At 40.5% G+C, this 13,807-nt stretch overlaps 1 protein-coding gene and 1 long non-coding RNA gene across 2 annotated transcripts in view; both read left to right on the top strand.

The window, feature by feature from the left end:
• Positions 1–13,807, top strand: part of MTUS2 (microtubule associated scaffold protein 2) — a gene marked incomplete in the record, with an annotated part of 285,788 nt that overhangs the window by 148,391 nt on the left and 123,590 nt on the right.
• LOC110388851 overlaps positions 1–13,807 on the top strand; it is a 48,112-nt gene that overhangs the window by 1,726 nt on the left and 32,579 nt on the right. The window contains exon 2 of the long non-coding RNA XR_002433008.1: positions 1,880–2,021. This is a non-coding gene — a long non-coding RNA (uncharacterized LOC110388851). The remainder of the gene's footprint in view (positions 1–1,879; positions 2,022–13,807) is intronic.

Here is a 13,807-nt window from a genome sequence, read left to right as displayed (position 1 = left end):
TAATTGTACCTCTGTACTCAGCCATGGAAAGGACGTATCTCGAGTAGTGTATTCAGTTTTGGGCCCCTCACTGCAAAAAAGACATTGAGGCCCTGGAGCGTGTCCAGAGCAGGGCAACGAAGCTGTGAGGGGTCTGGAGCACAAGACTTATGAGGAGCGGCTGAGGGAGCTGGGATTGTTCTATCTGGAGAAGAGAAGGCTCAGGGGAGACCTTTTCACTCTCTGTGACTACCTGAAGGGAGGTTGTAGTGAGCTCAAGAGTTGGCCTCTTCTCTCATGTAACTAGTGATAGGACGAGGGGGAATGGCCTCAAGTTGTGCCAGGGGAGATTCAGGCTGGACATTAGGAAATACTACTTTTCTGAAAGAGTGGTCAGGTGCTGGAATGGGCTGCCAAGGAGGTGGTGGAGTCACCGACCCTGGAGGTGTTCAAGGAATGTTTAGATGTTGTGTTGGCGGATATAGTTTAGTGACAACTGTTGGTGGACAGTTGGACTGGATGATCTTAGAAGTCTTTTCCAGCCTTGGTGATTCTGTGGTTCTCTGTAACCTTTCAAATATGACAGAGAGTGATTCACCTGAAGAAAGAGATATGTTAATTTTTTTTTACGTTCTTGAGAGTTTTATTCTTCCCTGCTCTCCTCATCAAAAGCTGAACTGCCCTGTTTCACAAGAATTATAGAAACTAAACAAATTGACAGTACACACTGGGGAGGGGAGGAAAATAAAAAATACACAGGAAAACAATTTCTTCATTGACCTTTCCTTATCGTACTATGAAAGAAAGATAGAGAATAGTGCTAGTATATTTCCCTGAATGTGCTGGCAAATCAGTCAGTATAAATAGTTGAAACGAACAGTTTTACCTACTAAGCATTGCCTCGTGCCTACCTTCATTAAAATTTATCTACTATCATGTTGCCCAATCATCCACTTTGATTAGATCCTCCTGGAATTCCTCTCCATTCTCAGACATTTTCTGTAACCTAAATAATTCTGTGTCCTCAGCAAATTCACCACCTTGCATATTGCTTCCTCCTCAATATTATAACTAAAGTTGTCGAGCTGCACAGATATTGAGGGCACCTCTACATGTTCAGCTTGGCAAAAAAAAAAAACACAACACTATTTACTCTCTTTATCATTTTTCTTCTCTTTTTTAAAACACTTGCATTTCCTGATACAGTTGCAAACTGCCATTAATATTCTCCCATGGGTGACTTTACTAGCAGACTTAAGTAAAACCAAGTAAATGTGTTGCTTAGTAACTCTGAGACTTCACAGAGTTCTGCCAGGTTTATTGAAGATAATGTATTCTGACAGAAATTTTCCTCCTATTCCTCTATTTATGTTTAATCATCTGAGTTACTTATGTCTTTGGTGATCTTATGTTTAGGTGAGTGTTTGTATTTTACAGTGCAAAGTGAGAAAAAGTATATTCCAAAGCAGAGAACACATTCCTACTTGTTCAACAGACGTATTAAAGAGACAAAACCACAATGCTGATGGTCCTCACTATCATTTCTGTAAATGAATGGCGCTTGTCCACACTTGGCTGAAAATCCAATTAGCAAAATTCCCAGGTGCTCTCACTTCCAAAACTGTCTCTGTCTTTACTCTTCTCTAAAAGTGTTTGCAGTTTGTCACCTAGCATTTATTTAGTCGTTTCCTTTGTACAGTGATTAATTAGTATTAGGAGAAAGTATATCTAGCTTATGTACTATTCAAGGAAACTGGGGCAAAGCATTCTGAGGATATCCAGTAATGGCTAGATAAGATTTTCTCTCCACATATGTGGTTATTTTACAAGTTGTTCTTGCAGATTAGAATTAGAAAGTCATATTATTTTCCTCCTTCTGTAATGATTATATTCATTTTAGGTGAAAGAGCTGCTGGAGCAGGAAAGGGCTGTTGCCAGTTGCAGGAAAGGCAGATTAATACAGGTCATTTGTCCTGTGCTGACTTTCAGAGCTGTTGTTACTGCCTGTTCTGCTGTGGGTGCATTCGCATTGTTTCATGAAGGTATGTTTTGGGTCTCCAAAATGGGAAAGAAAATATGACTTGATATCCCCAAAATGGATCAGAGCAGCAGTTCACCAGTTAGTTGTTCAACAGCAGAAAAAGATCCTCAAAGAGGCAAGCACCCCAAACTCAACAATAGGACAATTTTCTAGGTTTTAGTTGTTCTCTGTATCATAGCTGATAAAAATAAATAACTAGTGAACTAAGCCACCCTGCTGCCTAGGATGTTCAGTGTTAAGGAGTGAAGTTTCAAACAGAAGATCTCTTAGAGTTTAGGTGGAAAGAGAAAATGCATGGCCTCTGGAAGTGAGTCCTGTTTAACGAACTTAATCTCACTTTATGACAACCCACCTAGATGATCGTGGGAAGCCAGTTGATATAATCTTTTGGGATTTCTGCAGAACTTTCAATACCGTTTCTTACAGTATCCTTCTTGACAAAATGTCCAGCATACAGCTAGACAAAAACACAACGCGGGTTAGCGATTGGCTAATGGGTTGAGCTCAAAGGATTGTAGCAAATGAGGTTCATCAGCCAGTCACTGTTGGGGGCTACGAAGATGGAGAAGGGTCTGGAGGGCAAGGTGTGTGAGGAGCGGCTGAGGCCCCTGGTTTGCTCAGCCCAGAGCAGAGCAGGCTGAGGGGAGGCCTCATGGCGGCTGCAGCTCCTCACAGGGAGCGCAGGGGCAGCGCTGAGCTCTGCTCTCTGGGACAGCGACAGGGCCCGAGGGAACAGCATGGAGCTCTGTCAGGGGAGGGGCAGGTGGGGGTTAGGGAAAGGGTCTGCACCAGAGGGCGGTGGGCATGGAACAGGCTGCCCAGGGCAGTGGGCCCGGTTACCGCCCTGCACACAAATTGTGGATGGTCCTGTGTTGAGCTACGAGTTGGGCTTAATGATCCTTGTGGGTCCCTTCCAGCTCAGGATATTACATGATTTTATGGTTCCAGGAGAAAGTATCCTGTGCCTTGGCAATCTTTTAAAACATCACAACTCAGACAGATGAGTTCAGAGAAATCTATGCCTCACAATTCCAGCTTGGCCACGCTTGTAATATAATGTTTTCATCTGTATGTTCATCTCTGAGGAAATTACTCTTGAAATGTGTTTACCGAACTATTTGTGAGATTTAGCCACAAAGGATTCCATGCTGGCTTGGGAATATTTCCCTCCAGCGCAGTTGATACTCACAGCTGCTCAAACAGCAGCCATTTAAATGTAATTGCAGATTATGTCTTAACACTATGGAAAAAAAGAGTCCAGATTTGAAGCAGTTACCTGCTCTGCTTGCAAGCTGAGCATTTTACACTTGCAAAAGAGAGAGTGCCCAGCAGATATATCTGTAATTGTCTGAAACAGCAAATAAATGGGAAGTTGGTGTTTACTGATTAATGTTCATTTGTAATATTTGAATGTGGAAGGGTTCATGCTATTTTTTTTAGCAAAGAAGCTGTAAAACTGGCTTGGGTTTGGTACTGCTGTTTCATCCTTTTCTGCAGTGTGGTGTAGGGCATATTGCCATGGGTTTTTAACATTCCTCTGGTGTCTTAATGATTAAAAGTAATTTTGCATTTCTGACTGGAACAAGCTCTAATTGACCAACTGATGATGATAAATTTTGGCTTCCCTTAGAATGGTTTAATAGTGCTGTCAGGATTTGTTTAAATTCTTTAATCTACAGCATTTTTACCTGTTTCCATACCATGCACTGACTATATCTTAGAAATCACAATAACTAAAGCAACAAAATCAAGCTGTTGAAAAATAAATGATAAGTGTATGAAATGAAATTCTCCATGCTAGAATTTCTTGGTACCCAAGACGGCTGGACTTTGAAAACACTGCTCTGGTTTAGGATTTCTGATCATAACACTGAGGCACAGCTTGCTTTTGAATTGCACCGCTGTTAATCTAAAAGGATCTCTAGTGTTGCTTTCAATTCAGTAGCTCTAAGCAGCACATCTCTCAGCTTTCATGAAATCACAGAAGGCCTGTTGGTCTTACCTGACAGTTTGGGTGATCCGGCTTAACCCAGGTATTCCCACTAGCTCCACACACTGTCTGCTGTTGCGTCCCCAAAAGGAAGGCCATGTTCTCTGAAAGCCGTGTGGGCATAAATACCTTCTACAGCCGGACACTGGGGCCAGGGACATTTGATGAGCACTGTGAAAGGTGGACCTGGAGTGAGGCTTCTTACATCCTCCAGGCACAGAGCTCTCTCTGCAGCGACAGCTTTCAGCACATTGCATTAGCAAGGGAAATGCAGGTACATTTAATGTATTTGTATATTAAAAAAAAAAAAAAAAAAAAAAAAAAAAACCACAAACCTCAAGAAGCCACAACCAAATATCCCCAAAGTCTCCATGCTTCTTGGGAGCTGTAATCTTAGAAATCTCATTTTACATTTCAGGAGGCTCACACATATGCTTTAATAATCTGAAGATAACAACTACCTCAATTTCCTTAATGTTCTGTGAGACAAGCAACCAGTTACCATTGTCTTTTTTTTTTTTTTTTAATCTATTGATACATAGAAGTAAGGAAATTCTGACAGATTTTCTCTCATTATCTGAAAATTCCCTTTGTACATCTGTGCATTCTTTGTGTGCTCGCTTGCAGAAGATGTTCTGCCATAATACTTTTAATTCTTTTTGTGTTGTAAAACAACAATCTAATGATTCTGTATCTTGTTCTCAGTTATAAATCAACATTATTATTGTGAGAGTCACCTGATACTCTGTGTGATCAACTGCAAATATTAATATGAAAGTGTAATCAGACTCTCTTCAAAAGTGGTTGTAGATAAATCCCCTACAAAGCAATGAATGGTAAAAAAGAATTCCTTCCTTCCTGACATTACCTGTTGAAAAAAAAAAAGCTAGGATAGGTTTCATTTCCTTGCAGTTGTCATAGTGGGAAGCTGTAGTCTCAATTTGAACAATTTGTAGGTCCTAGTTTATTTTGGTAGGCTTTTGGAACCACATGGAGTAACTTTTCTACTGAGAGAGGCAAGAAAAAGATGCTGTGTAGTTTGTATGTGTTGTGGGCTAGATAGAGCTCTGGTTAGAGCTGTCTTTGTGAAGATGGAGCAGCTTGAAGTCCCAGATGCTCTAATGCCCAAACCATTATTTTTAAAGACAGAAGCTGAAGAGTTTTCAAATCTGCCAAGCAATCAAGGATTGTTTTTTCAAGATACTAAATAGCTGAAGAGGGGTAAAAAGGCAGAACAGCAAAATAAAGTCCATGTTGGACCCCTTACTCTCACTTCTGAAGCCCTTCCTCCTAGAGATTGTTTGTAACTGTTAAAGATCTCTACATGTTTTATTTCAATTGATTAATAACTGATGTGTTGTTTTTGAAAGGCTTCCGTGTCCACTGCCACTATTTTCATTTCTATTATTTTTCTGAAGGAATTATTTTCCCCTGATAAGTTACAGTTCTTTTGGGCTTCCTGTAGAGATTGTGGGAAACCACAGGAATGCTATAAACCATTAGATTAATTTCAGAGGCAAAAAGGTTTAGCAGCTCATAGTTCTGCAGAAGCCCCTTTAAAAGGGCTCTCATTCCACATGTAAGTCAAAATATTAAGTAGAACATCATGAAATTTTGACGGATATTCCTCCTCCATCTTTCCTACCCATCTCACATTACGGTGCCATGCACATAATTAGGAAAGTCCATGATGATAACGTAGCTTTGAGCTCAAGGCAGAAGCACGAGTTAGTGAATGAGGGTCAGGTTGAGGTTAAGCAGAGAGCCAGAGCCAGATCCAACCCAGTGGCCATCAGGCAAGCCTTTAGTGATGTGGCAAGACTGGGTCAAGCTCAAATCCATCCCATAGGCCAGGGACCTGGCCAGAGCCAGCAGGGCCCATGACCATTAACAGGCATGGCTGTGACACAGCTGTGATGGAGCTCAGGACCTGAGACTCAGCCTGAAGGCAGCTGCTGAGAGGTGGGTAGCCCTTGCCCTGGTTTCCTCCAGTCTTTTGTTCACAGCTGGCCTTGCCAGCTGTAAATCCAAAGAAATTGGTAGAGAAAAAGTAATGACTAGAGAGATGAACTTGCTGTGTAGTGGAAGATTAAACTAAATGCTTGTAGTTGTACTTTGTAAAACAAAATCAAAGGATGTGAGGACAATCACCATTGTCCAAAACTATGAGGGAAAAAAGAGAAAGTATTGTGTCAGGATGGCACAAAAGACATGCATCTACTCTAAGACATCTCAGTAATGTTATAGAAAAAGTAAAATACAGAATGACAGGCATACTGCTGCAGAGATGTCTATGAAGGAGGTAGAGAAAGTCTGTGGCTCAGAACATTTTTTAAATGGCCTTGCTGAAGCTTTCTGCCTCATCTTCCAAGGAGGAGCCGGTAACTGACGGTAGCCTCCAACCATTTCCTCCTTTGTTAGAGCTCTGGCCAATGAAAGCTCTTCTGATTTCCTGTCAGATAACTCTAAACTTCTTTCAGCACTGAAGCCCTGTGAAAAGTGTCCTTACAAAATATTGTTGGGGCTTGAAAAATGTGTCAGCTGTGTACAGTGTTCTATTAGTTTATAGAGTCAGTAATAGGAGCTAACTGAAAGCAAGAATAATTCTTATGCCTGCTGTCTGTGAACATCTGTGAGCAGATATTTTGATCACTTTTTCCAGTTATATTAAATTTAGTAACATTCTTTCTTGTATTTTGGTTATATGCACAGTCATAAGTTCTAAAGATAAGACTGTGACAGTAAGTCTTAATTAGTTGAATGAGCCTACAGACACATGATGAGTCCTCTCCATAAGTTTCAGACTAGCATAAAGAGCTCCTGCTAGTGATTCCAACTGGAAACTTGTGTAGAAGAAACGTTGAGTGAAGCTAATTAACACCAGTTATTACATTTTTTTTTTATTCTTCAGTCTTGTAGGTAGGTATTTGTGTGTGATTAAGCACTGTCATTGTTCTTTATTGCTGCATTTTAACAGAAGTTACATCCTGGTTGTTATGTGCTGGAAGGACAGATGTTATCTCTTTGGTTTAATCCTTCTTTGTGTCCCTTTTTCATTGTCAACATCAGTATCAGCTAATTTTAAACTTGCCCTTTGAATCTGACCAGCAATCAAATAGATACCCTGACCTTCCTGCTGCTGATAGAGAAGGACTCTTTACTGCCTAATGACACTTCATATAATAATGTAGGAACACTGAGGTAGTGAATACACTGGGAATCAAGGCACATGGTGGCTCAGTTTGTAAGAAGAAAAAAATAAACTTTATGTGTTCCAGTTTCTCATCTAGTAAGTGGAACTAGTGATGTATTTTTGCTTTATTGAGAATGCTTTCAATGAGAAATCGTGAGCATTTAGATGAAAAGGTCTTGAGCTGTGTCTGCACAGAGAGAAGGGGAAGGATTCTTCACTCATTCTCACAGTATTGCCCAGGGAAGCTGTTCTCACTGCTTACAGTAGCTTCTGACTGTGAATAATTGCTGTGCTCCTTTGTGGATAATAATCTCTCACATCTGACTGATCTTTCTGCTGTGATGGAGACAAACACTATCTAAATGCTTAGTTTTCCCATCTTGAGCTCCAGCCTCAGTGCAAAGCAAAAAAACCCAAACAAACAAACAAAAAAACCCAAGAGCTGGAACAACTTATTTCAAAGTCAGAACAAAGAAATAAACCTACCCTGACTGCATTCGCTGACAATGTCTTGCTGGTGAAAGGTGAAGATCAGGTGTCTGGGATGGCCATTTTACATCCACCTGACACAGCTAATGCTACTGATCCAGGACGTTTTTTATGGACATAGCTATAAACCCCAGTGGAAGTCTGTGGAGGCTGTTTTATGGTGTTCTTCTCTTCCTGATCAGTGACACTAGTGAAGAGGATAGTAGGCAGCTATGTACTTCTGCTTGCAGAGCTTTTCTGTTCATTACTTTAAACATCTATCCTGTCACTTTGCTCCTGCTGTGTATTCTGCCTCTACAATTGTTATTTTCTGTGCAAATGAGCAAGGCAAGTAGTAGGTATTCCTAATAAAATCAGAATTAGGAAAATTTACATCTTCCTTCTTGCTGAGACTATATGAGTTTGTGCTCATAAGGAATAGTGAGCAAGAAAAATATTACCCCTGAAAGCTTTGAATGTTTATTCAGCTTTCGTCATTCTTGAAGTCCTTGATGATTTAACTCCATGTCATTGACAGATACATCGTTCTTACTTTGTCTTAGCAATTTTCTGAAACTGCTCTGTAAGTGAGAAAGACAAGAAGGCTGGGTGATTTATCACAGCATATGTAATGCACTTCTTTCCCTTTTGATGGGAGAATTTACAATTCAGAGTGACACTCCATACTTTTTGTTGATGCAGAAAGAAAATGTTGATAATATGCTACTGCAAAAGAAGGAATGATTCAGCATTTGAACACACTTAAGCAAAGATGACTTCATCGGGAAGAAAAAGAAAAAAAATCTTTCACAAACTCAACAACACCATGCAGACCAGGAGAGGGCCACAGCTAAAAAGAGTTGGCTCATGAGCTGTTCATGAGCTCCATTTCCAAGCTCTGCTCTCCAAAATCCTGGTGCAAGGCAATGGAATTCAGAGAAACAGAGCAAAAGTCAACTGTTTTCCATAGGAGGATGCACTGTAATAAGAAAATGTCTTTTCTAAACAGTTAAAATAGATGGTAAAAACTGTATGCTGGGGACAGTCTAGAAAGCTGTTCTGCTGACTGTATGTAGGTGTCTATTTGAGACCGAGATTGATAGCCCACTAAATCCCTCCAACTATGTCATCCAGGTTGTTGCTGATATACTGAAAGCAAGCCCAATTCACAGAGACACTTGCATTGTTATTACCTCTGAGTAGGCATCTCATCTGGAGCTGAATTCCACCTTCCTCTCAACTGCCATGTAAGTCTTCAGCATTAGGTCATGTCTACCCCTATGTTCATTTCCAATTGCCAGTCAAGGACACTGGGATTTTCATAAAGAAGGTCATATTATTTGCTTGGGATTCCAGCTATGCTGCCATCAGACATGTGGTTGTCATATGGATTGATACGCTCAAGATAGCTGGATAATCATTATCTGAGCACCACTATTAGATTAAATCTAGCTTGGGCTTGCAGATCAGCCTCATCTCCCAGCTGCAGCACAGGCACACATCCATCCTCATAGCCTGGAGCTAGAATGTAGAGGCTTAACTGGAGTATTATTAAAATGAGCTCTCCTCCATCAAGTCATTTCCACACTTAGTGTTATGGCTTTTGTTTGCTCTGCTAGGGAGCTGGCAGGCGCTGCTGCTGTCGCCACACTGCTGTCATCGCAGCTTTGTTAATTTAGAGGGAAATCTGGACACACACATCTTTCCTTTCTTTGTTTTGTTCCCCAGTGGTCACTCATCTCCGTTTCTGGAAGATGTGCTTCACTGAGTCCAGCTGTTTTCCCGCACCCTTGCAGTTATGAGAAGCATGCATTATTTACTTTGCATAACATGGTGGTGGTGTTTTTTTCATGCAGCATATTGGGGTGCATGCTTCTCATGCATTTTCTTACCTCTGAGATTATTGAAAACTAATTTACTGACAAAAAAAAAAAAAAGGAGAAGCAACCCTGTGTAGTTTGTACATTTTTGTTTATGATGGCACTCTTGGGAAACCCTTGGCACACTTTGACACACTGTTAAAAAATCAGTAAGCTATCAAAAGGTTGTGGTGAGGTGGGGGTCAGCCTCTTCTCCTGTGTAACTAGTGACAGGACAAGAGAGAATGACCTCAGGGTAGGTTCAAGTTGGATATTAGGAAAAATTTCTTCTCCAAAGGAGTGATGAGATGCTGGAATGGACTGCCCAGGGAAGTGGTGGTGTAATCATCCCTGGAGGTGTTCAAGAAACATTTAGATGTTGTACTGAGGGACATGATTTAGTGGGGAAATAGTGGTGATAGGTGGACAGTTGGACTAGATGATCTTGGAGGTCTTTTCCAACCTTGGTGATTCTGTGATTTTAAATAAATAAATAAATAGTGGAGCAGTGAGTAGTAGGCTCCACTTATTGGTGTACCCAGAGTCTCCATGTTGGATTAGGAAACATTAGATGTTTAAAACTGAGGAGGCAAAGGATGAATTCTGGGCTTGATGCTAAATCCTGACTTTACTGACAAAAGGTAAATTTCTTTACTGTTTGGTGATGTATATTATTTTGTTTTGCATAAATGCTCAGAGTTATTTAAAATGCATAATTTGACATTGTTTTGGACTCCCTTGCTATTAAATTAACTCAGCCTTGAGGAAATAATTCAGTAGCTGCTTCAAGCAGGGAATCTGAAATGCTCTCTCTGAATTTCCAGTGCTTGATCCACGTCTCTCACAAACCTGCTCCTGTTCTCTTTCCCCCTCTCTCACGTGAGAAAAATGATACAGTCACAGAATATCCCGAGTTGGAAGAGACCCAGAAGGATCATCGAGTGCAACTCCTGGCTCCTAAAATTAAGCAGGCTTAATTCACTTAATTACTTGTATGAACTAATTGCAGTAGTTATCCCTCATTACTTCCATGAAAATATTTATTTCCACTCAAAAATATTGACGGTTCCAGCACAGCAAAATACTGACAATAGCAATAAGCACAGCAATAACTTGTAGCCAGTGTGTAATCTGTGCTTGATGTGTGTTTAACTGATAAAAATTGCTTTCAATTGGTAACAATTAAGGAATGCACCATGCTCCATATATTTGTCACTATAGCTTTGTACTGGCTTTTGATGGTCTTTGGAAGCATTGCAATAAGACAGGACGTCAGTGCACTTTATTGCTTTCAAATGAATTTTTGTATGGTCCGTAGTGTGTAATAGAAGAGGTGAAGGCACTCCAGGATTTCTAATGAAGGCATCATTTTGGTTAGGTTAACGCTAGCTTGTAGGGGCTGTCAGCAGGTGCTTGAATTATTTGTGTTTAAATAAAGCTCCTCTATCAGAAAAAAAATAAATCAGGAATTAAAGATGAAGAAGCCAGCACAAGTGTGTGTGCATGTAATGGCAGAATACTGTCTTCCTGGCAAGAAGAAAAAGAGAGGAGTAAAGGGATCAGGGTCTTTTACAAAGGTGGGCTGGAGATGTTATTTCTGTGACCTGTTGTTAGTTCAGAACTATTAATTCACTGATACAGTACCACAGAAGAAAGTGCTGCTTTGCTGTGAGAAAGAGGGGTTGGTATTAGAACTCCATTATGGTTGAGGAACTGACAGAAGGAAAGAAGAGATCAGGTGCTACTGAAAGGCTAAGGGGAAGATATTAACAAGAGTTCCTCCAAAACTGATTTAGGGGCTAATCTTATTTAGTATTTTAATTGATGGACTTGGTAGAATATGCTAATGAAATTTGCTGACAGTCTCAAGTGTGAAAGTTGCATCAATAAGAGATTTGGTTGTCATAAAAAGAGAGTCCGATGACCTTGAAGTCTCCGGTGAAAAAGTGGGGTGAAATTCAATTGTAGAAAAAATATGAGTTCCTACACTTAGAAATTAACAAGAAGAATTATTGCTATAAGCTAAGAGCTCATCATCTGAAAAATATTCAGCAGGAATATCTGGTTTCATGGACTACCTTGTGACCAGTGCTATAATGCATCTGTTTAGTTTAATCAACGTTTGTGTGAGAACTGTAAGCAAATATTGTAAGGGAATGTTGCAGCCCCAGCTGAGCGTGTGAGCTGGTGGCTGGGAGAAGTGACAGCCAGTCTGCCTGGGCTTGCTTGTCTTCTTTCTTTCTTGGCTTCCAGGATGAATGTGTGGAAGATTCCACAGTTGCCCCATCTTTTCACCCCAGAGATGCCAGAAAAGGGGCTATGAAAGGGATAGGGGAAGTTTAAAACCTGATGTGAAAGATGTGACTTACAGATATGGCTTTTTTGGTTTGTCGGGGTTTTTTTGTTTTGGTTTGGTTTTTTTGGCACTGTGCAACGCTGTGTGTAAATGTAGGCCAGAAATTGCAATAAATTTAGAAATCAGAGCAACGTTCCTAAACATAGAAGTTCAGGAAGAGCTTCTACATAGAAGTAGCTTAAAAAAGGCCCACAGCTTTTTGGACGGCACTTGTTCAGCCTATGACAGGACTATGAGCGGTGGCTGCTCGCCATATCAGGACAGTGGATTTTGGCACACAAGTTTTCCAGTCAGTCCCTGTATTCTGGTTATGTTCCCACTCAGGTATGAGATGCCTGACTAGGCCATACTATTTTTAAGCACTGTAGGAACATCTCAGCAGCAGTGAGTGAACAGAGATTCTCCTGCTTTGATTTTTATGCATATATAATAGCCAAGATTTTTTCATCAGTACTTTCATTCATCTCAACTTGCTTGAGCATAATGGAAGCTGCCTACACTTACGCAATTTTCTTTTCAGAATTACAAATGTGTCATGATAATTGTAGCTGTATCCCCTCTCTTATTTTTTCACTGAGTAGAAATAGCTGCATGTTCGTGGCATTTGTTAAGATGCTGCTGCATGTGTGTATCTTGAGTGTTAAAATGGCAGAAAACCGCTATTTTTTCCCAGAAACTATGAAAATATTTGTAGTTTCACATTTTTAAATGAAGAAAAAGATTTTGAATTATTTTTGGCAGATATTTTCAGCTTCCTGAAGTAAATTCTCCTTAGAATTTTGACTTTGGTATTCTTTGGGATTTTCTTTTCTTCCATTATTGTCACTGAAAGAAAGAAAAAGAAGAAAAGGAGATAGGCAGAAGGAGGGGGAAAAACGTTACTGCAGTAGATGAAGTAACAAAAAAAAGAGTTGTTTTGTGTTGAAACATGGGGAGGATAAAGGCAGTAAAATGCCATTCCTATGTGATGTAATATTGCTGTCAGTTTGACAAGAGTGGGCTTCTTAAGCCTGAGGATAAAAAGATTGATCTGATACATTTTTAAATCATAGACATCTATTGTAAAATAATCTGTTCTCCGTGCCTGAAATGGAGAAAACAAGTAGTATTGGGCTAGAATTGCAGAATCACTCAAGTTAGACATTGGAGAACTTCTTTTCAAACGTAGCCGTTGCAGGCTGTGAGGAAGGCTGTAGAGGCGGTGCTGTCCAAGGTCTGCAGAGGGACGCAGCTGCTGCTGGTTCTGTCTTATCATTGGGAGATGGAGCAGGTGACCTTGCTGAGTGTATGGGAACTGCTGAGTCATGGCCTGAACCACTGATTGAGCACGTGGAGGGAAGACCCAGTCAGCCCTGGGAGCACAGGTGAAGGCAGTTTACCTGTGTGACCCGAAGGGGTGGAGCCTGGCTCCACCCCTCTTAGGCCTCATTTTAGGGCTGACTGCCACTGAGGAAGGTTGTCTTTTTGGAGATTCCTTCTTGGGGGAAGCTTTTCTCTGTGAACCCAAAATCTTCTGATACGGGTGAGTGATCTACTTCCCGTCTGTTGTAGCACCTTGCTATCGTGCTAATCCTTCTGCCTCTTTTGTAACGCCTTTTCCATCGTGTTGGTCCTTCTGATCACTACACTGAGTCCCTCCTGTGTCTTTTTTTTAAATATTCTATTTGAATATGTAAAGCTATTTTTAAAAAGAAAGTGTAGCTTGTTTTGAAATACCTAATTGCAGAGAATTAATGCACTTAAGGAAGATCAGTCTTTATTCCTCCAACACTAATTTACATGTTTAACTTTACTACCAGCAGATAGGTCTGTTCCCTGGTTTTCTCAGATTTGAAAAGATATCTCACATGATAAATAAAGCTTTGTAGATTCCTTTGAGCAAGCACTGACCCTGCCACTAAGAGGAGCTGAGTGCTTAATG

Source organism: Numida meleagris, chromosome 1, assembly GCF_002078875.1.
Source record: "Numida meleagris isolate 19003 breed g44 Domestic line chromosome 1, NumMel1.0, whole genome shotgun sequence".
NCBI classification, from domain to species: domain Eukaryota; kingdom Metazoa; phylum Chordata; class Aves; order Galliformes; family Numididae; genus Numida; species Numida meleagris.
This window is presented reverse-complemented; position numbering and strand designations above follow the sequence as displayed.